Genomic DNA, 6,801 nt, shown 5'->3' with positions numbered 1-6,801 from the left:
CCTCTTTGGAAGAACCAACCATGGTTCCCAGTTTTGATGCAGTTAGCAGATGTCGCCCCGTGGCCGGTACCGTTGAGGAGGGACCTCCTCTCGCAGGCCAGGGGCTCGATTTGGCACCCTCAACCGGAGTTGTGGTCCCTCCATGTGTGGGCGCTCAACGGTTACCCGCTGATCTCGCAGTGGGAGTGCTAAATACCATCACTCAGGCTAGAGCTCCGTCGACACGACGTCTGTATGCCTCAAAGTGGTCGGTGTTCTCCAGCTGGTGCACAGCTCGAGGTTATTCACCCCTTAGTTGTGAGGTGACGGAGGTCCTCTCCTTCCTACAGGAGCTGTTGGATAAGGGCAGAGCCCCATCCATGCTCAAAGTTTATGTGGCGGCCATCGCAGCTTTTTCTGAAATGGCGTCCGGTCAGTCAATAGGAAGGAACGATTTAGTCATCCGGTTCCTCAGAGGAGCTAGGAGGCTGAATCCTCCCAGACCTCCGTCAGTCCCTATGTGGGACCTCGCGGCGGTTTTTGGAGGCCTTGAGGGCTGAAGGCTAATCCAATCGGTTAGCCTTCAGCATCTGTCGTTCAAGACAGTATTCTTGTTGGCTCTCGCTTCTGTGAAGCGTGTGGGTGATTTGCACGCGCTCTCGGTGAGCCAGTCGTGCTTGGAGTTTGGGCCCAATGACTCAAGGGTCATACTCAAACCTAGGCACGGTTATGTGCCGAAATCCCTCAACACACCGTTTCGGGCTCAGGTTATTGCCCTGTCTGCCTTGCCGGTGTCAGGGGAGGATGGAGACTCGAGTCTTCTTTGCCCTGTCAGGGTTTTAAGAGCTTATGTGTCTCGCTCTGCTGCCTTTCGGCAGACGGAGCAGCTGTTTGTCTCATTCGGTAGACGTTCCAAGGGAATGGCTGTTTCGAGACAGACTCTATCCAGATGGATAGTTGACGCCATAGCGTTAGCTTACGCTTTCAGGGGCCTTCAGTGCCCGTTGGGCTTGAGAGCACACTCCACAAGAGGCGTCGCCTCGTCGTGGGTGTGGTCTACTGGGATCTCCTTGCAGGATATATGTATGGCGGCAGGTTGGGCCTAGCCGTCTACATTTATCAGGTTCTATAACCTGGAGGTCCCCGCCTTGCAAGCAAGGCTGTTGTCGGTATAGTCGAATCAGGGCCCTGAGGGGAATTCTGAGTTCACGGGCGCTATGCGCTGCCGACTGTTATATGGGCAGTATTGCGTAAGACCCGCATTGCCACATTGGTCAGGCCTTGCCTCGGCTGTGTGATGTCATATTGCCGCATCTACGGATGCTGCTAGATATAGGACGGAGGGCTTTTTCCCTTTTCTGTCCTGGACTCTCTGTGAGTCCCTCAGGTGACTGTGCACTGTAAATCCTGGGCGTTGCTTCAGGTTTATTGGTGTGTGATCCCTGCGCGCACGGCGTTTTACATTGGGTTCCCGTAGCGTCTTAGCTAAGACGCAGTACGAGAGAGCTCTCGTAAGAGAACGTACTCGGTTACTAAACGTAACCTCGGTTCTCTCTAGAAGAGCGAACGAGTACTGCGTTCTCTGCCGTGCGCACGATTCACTCTGGTTCGCTTCGGCGATGAAATAAATCAGGTGAGTCAGCCTTTTCGAGCTCCTTTTATAGGTTGGGCCACACCCGTTTCGGCGGGAAGTGGCAAGAAGGGCGCGAAGCCCTTCTTGCATCAGACCGCGCTCGATAGGCTGTGCAGTTGCCGCAGAACAAGCCAATGAGCGAACGAGCCATCTCGCCTATGGCTGTGTACTGCTGCAAATGCGCTTTACAAAAATACAAAATTAAGGATAATTTTTTGCTTCAGTATTTCGTGAAAAGAGACTTTTCCCGTAGCGTCTTAGCTAAGACGCAGTACTCGTTCGCTCTTCTAGAGAGAACCGAGGTTACGTTTAGTAACCGAGTACGTTTTACTGCCCTTCTACCCCCAGGGGCCCAGTAGCACCCCCCGAAAGAGCCAAAAACTGTACATTTCAAATGGCTGTAAATCAGAGTTCAATTAACGAATCAAAGAGAAAACCGGAAGGATTATTACTTATGCTATGCTGATAAAATACACAGTTTTCAGAAATGAATGGAAATGTGTCATAAAGGCATTTTAAATATTGCTCACTCTAAAATACCAAATTTCACTCTGTCTTTCAATTATATCATAGAGGTTTACACAATGAAAATATTTAGAAATCCAGTTTTCCATTAAATATCTTATTTATTTCATTTCATCAATAAAACGATTTAAACTACATTACCCACAAGCCTCCATCGTTCTATCTACGGAAATGGAAAACTAGGCACTGTTTTTTGTAGTTCTTTGAAGTTATGCCTAGGGTTAGGATCTCACTAAAGAGGTAATTTTTCTCAACATAGCAACCCTTACTTGTTGACTTAATCTATTACTAATGTGATAAGAGCAGCAAAACGTACTTTTGTAACACGATGCGCTGTTTAATATCGGTTAAAAGATAGTCCAACCACAGACTGTCCTGCGGTGACAAGGGAAATTGACAGCCAATGATATCAAAGCTGAGCAGCGGCGTCAAGCTTCCTTATCCATTTATGACCGATGTCTTTCAGCTGAAGGGATAGATTGGTTAACAATCAATAACATTTGCTACCTATTAGATTGTGTTTTATTAACGTCTACACCTTCCTCCAACAATAATGCAAATGCTCTAATTATTGTTGTCAGCTTGACAAAAATTGGGCAATATTGATGAGCACATGACCGCAGTTCTATCTAACCGATTCCTCTTATTAAATATAAGATTTTTTTTTCAAAGACAAGTGCATTTTCTAATCAAATGATGAGCTTGTAACATTTACATTGTATATTATGTTGTGTTTTAAAGTTATAAAAAATTATTAACTTTTGTGTTTCTGTGATTTGCCATTCTCTACCATTTGAACTCTAGCAATAAAAACAGAACGAAAAGACTAATTCAAAGACAAAGTGCCCATATAACTGCACTGCATCCTCTGTCAATAAGCTTGTTTTTGCCACTATGAAGAATAAAAATACTTTGCAAATACTTTTATTAAAAAAAAAACAAAAAAAAAAAAAACAGATAGTCTTTCAGAGAACACTGGAGAATTTAATTGACCAAAAAGTGATACAACACACAGTTTCAAACTCAGAAAATAAAAACCATGAAGACATGCATGTCAAGTGTGCAATATCATCTATAAAACTCCATCAGCACAGCATCAAATAAACACTGATTGTCCGAACAATGTAAGAAAGAAAACGTGTTCAGGAAAACACCTGCTACATAAAAATGCAGAAACAAAACCGACAATAACATCATTCACTTTATGACTGGAACTAGGGGATGGCTGTGCATGAATATGTCCTTTACTAAAACTCCTGATGAGAACTGATGTTTTCTTTATGATAAAAGCACCAGAAGCAAAGTTTACTTTATGAAGCTTGAAAAAAAGAACACAATGCTTTATCAATATGAAAATAGTATTTTCAACTATTGTTGTCATCACTGGTTCTGTATACAGTATATGGGTTGCTGGAAGGTCACAATGTAATCATTATAAGCTTAGAATTAAAACAAAGTTGCATCTTCTGCAAAAATCAAACCACTGCAAAGTCTAAACACTGATCAAGGGACCATTTCTGTGTCGGGGGGGATAAAGAGTTAAAGAGGTGAGTCCTTGTGCATGATGGAGAAGAACAGCATTATCTGCAAACAATCCTGAAAGACAGAAAGGAAATATTATTTAATTACATGCAACTTTTTTTTAGACCATCAAAGCAGCCTCTGTAAAGATGCTGTATAATTAAATGTTAAATGCATCTATTATTAAAAGCTAGTCAATAATAGCAAGCTATATTCATATGAATTATTTTAAAAAATATTTCATGCTTAAAGGACGGTTATCAGTAGTGTAATTGATCTGGTCACAGAAACCTTTCCAATGTATGTGAAATATTAATAATAATAATAATAATAATAATAATAAAGATATTGAGAATAATTTGGTAGTAAAACAAAGTGTTGCATGTGCACAGAAAAGTATATTTATTTTGTACATCATTTGCAACTGCTTTTATTCACTTAATTAGAAGCACCAAAAATTAAATTGTCCTCTGTAATAGGGACTAAAATGCAAAGTTGAATAAAAAAAAAAAAAAAACTACAACTCTAAACACTTAAGTTGTTGTTGTTGTTTATTGATCCAACAATCAGCTATCTCATATACATATGAGTGCTGTTCTTCCTGTGGTCAAAATCACTATTACATATCAATTTTTACAAAGTGTGTCCCATAAGGCAGTGGCTCCCAATCCTGGTCCTGGAGAACAACAACGCTGCATATTTGAGATGTCTCCCTGATCAAACACACCTGATTCAACTCATCAGCTCATCAGTGAAGACTCCAAGACCTCAAAAGTGTGTCAGACAAGAGAGACACCAAAACCGTGCAGTGCTGGGGCTCTTCAGGATCAGGATTGGGAAACACAGTCATCAGGTCATGAAAAGTTCGACACACACTTGTGGTCATCATGCTCACTCGAACACTTGGGCTAAACATAGGAAATACGTCAAATAAATAATCAAGTGGTCAAGTGCAAAGATGGCAAGTGTGGGTATTTGGACAGTGCAACAGTTTAAGAAACAACAAATGCTGTGCAATTTATAACAGCAGTTTGATAAAAAGGTCAAACTATCACAGACTTACTGCTGCAAATGTCTGCCTCCGCAGCTTTCTGTCTTCTCCATTTCTGAAGGAATACCTCTTCAGAAACACCACTGGGCTGACTGCTTCCTTTATGTCTTTTCAGCTAAAAAAAAATTATAATAATAAAAATAAGAAAGGGGGGGGGGGGGGTAGAATAAAATAGAATTATAAACAGAATTTTAATAATGTTTTGTAATCAAATATTTAAAATATAAACTGATATGAATGAACTGCAAGAGGGGAAAAATGTGTCCTTTTATTTATTTACTTTTTTTGGATTAACATTACATTGCACAATAACATTGCATTAACAAAAGGTATCAAAAGCATGGTACAGTAAATGTGATTACTGTGATATCTGTCATATAAAAGCACATCAAAAAACGACCATTACAGTTGTACAACCATAGTTAGTTTGATGATTATTGTAATGTTGTATTTATTATTAATATACCATAGTAAAACTACAGTTACTGTGGTAAAAACATGGTAAATGGCCCGTTCCTGGGTTTTAACTTCAAATGTAATTTGTTACTGTTGTACGTGTCGTGGTTACCATGATCTTACTACAAATTTACATCTTTGAACTTGAAATGAATATATTGAAAGTTCAGTAGAATACATTTTATAACAGGCATTAAAAGAGCGAATTTACATCTAGCCTACTCACCAAACCTGTGGCACATGTAAACTGATGGCAAGTATCGCGATGTGTGCTGAATGAGACTTCTTGAACGTGATTTCATAGTGATAAACTATGAATAAGCGATAAGCGAGAATGGGTTGTAAGAAAACGGTTAAACTGCTTACTTGCACGCGCCTTGGAGCGTTGTTAAACTCACCTTTTAATGCCGTTTTTCCTGCAGTTGAGCGTTGCTTTGGTCAAACTCACCGCTGAATGCTGTTTTACCTGCAGTTGAGTGTTGTTAAACTCACCAATGATGAACGCGCTAAGCCTTTGCACAGAGAGCACTTTGATATCAGATTGCGAGGATTTTTAAACCTCAAAAACAAGTTGGTGGGCCAGATAAAACGATCTCTGTCATATATAATTTTTTGTAGCCTATTCTTTTTTTTTTATTATTTATTTATTTAGTCTCGTTGCGGTGTGCTGACCCAAGACGTCAAATTTAAACGCTGCTGAGTTCTATAGAAGTCTATCGGACTAACCTGCACGTTGAAAAATAACGCCAAAGGTATACCCAGTGCGTCAAAAAAGTGACGCCAGATCCCTTGACCATGCATCAGACATTTGACGAGTAGAGAGTGAGACTGTTATGGCAGCAGGGTTTCCAGCAGTGTACCGTAATTTTACAGTTGTATTACCGTTTTCTGAATTACGGCTTTTTTGTAAATTAACGGTAATATACTGGCAGAAGGATTTCCAGCAGTGTACCGTAATTTTACAGTTTTCTGAATTACAGCTTTTTTTGTAAATTAACAGTAATATACTGGCAGCAGGGTTTCCAGCAGTGTACCGTAATTTTACAGTATCATTACTGTATTCTAGTTTTTTTTTTTAAACCGTAGAACTGGCATTTTTGCCAATCATTAACGTTATTAAAAATATCTGTATTTTAACAAATTCACAAACTGGCATTTCATTTATACAGAAAAGTGGCAGCAAATACACAGAAAAGAGAAGACCAAGGGGGTATTTCTTATAGCACACTATTTATTTAAGTGCCCAACCAATAATTCAAATGCTTTCTCAAAAAAAAAAGCAATCTAAAATGGAAGAATCTGTCTTTGTATGTGTTAGTGAAAGATGAGATGAAGAGAAAAGAAAATTAACCATAGCATTACAAAACAGACAATGTGGAAAATTAACCCTGCTAAAGTCTGTAGACATATTTAAACTAATTTAAGTTCACCATATAAAACAGAAAACAAGCAGCCATTTAAGGTGTAGCTGTGTGCTATGAGTATGACAATGCATGGGCATGGGCTTGGAGTGTACGTTCCCCTAAAAACAGCCTTTAAGAAATGGCATATTTAACAACTTAAACAACTTCTGAACAAGAATCTTATTTTGGTGTAATAAAAGTCAAAACCTGGCAAGGATTTGTAGAACAGTCCA

The 6,801-nt window shown here is 39.8% G+C and overlaps 1 long non-coding RNA gene across 1 annotated transcript; it reads right to left on the bottom strand.

The window, feature by feature from the left end:
* Positions 1 to 3,618: 3,618 nt before the first annotated feature.
* Positions 3,619 to 4,875, bottom strand: LOC132109182 (uncharacterized). Its single transcript, XR_009424480.1, has 3 exons — positions 4,722 to 4,875; positions 4,386 to 4,566; positions 3,619 to 3,733 (listed from the first exon to the last, which is right to left on the bottom strand). It is a non-coding gene; the product is annotated as an uncharacterized LOC132109182 (long non-coding RNA).
* Positions 4,876 to 6,801: the final 1,926 nt, after the last annotated feature.

This window comes from Carassius carassius, chromosome 2 (genome assembly GCF_963082965.1).
Source record: "Carassius carassius chromosome 2, fCarCar2.1, whole genome shotgun sequence".
NCBI lineage: Eukaryota > Metazoa > Chordata > Actinopteri > Cypriniformes > Cyprinidae > Carassius > Carassius carassius.
This window is presented reverse-complemented; position numbering and strand designations above follow the sequence as displayed.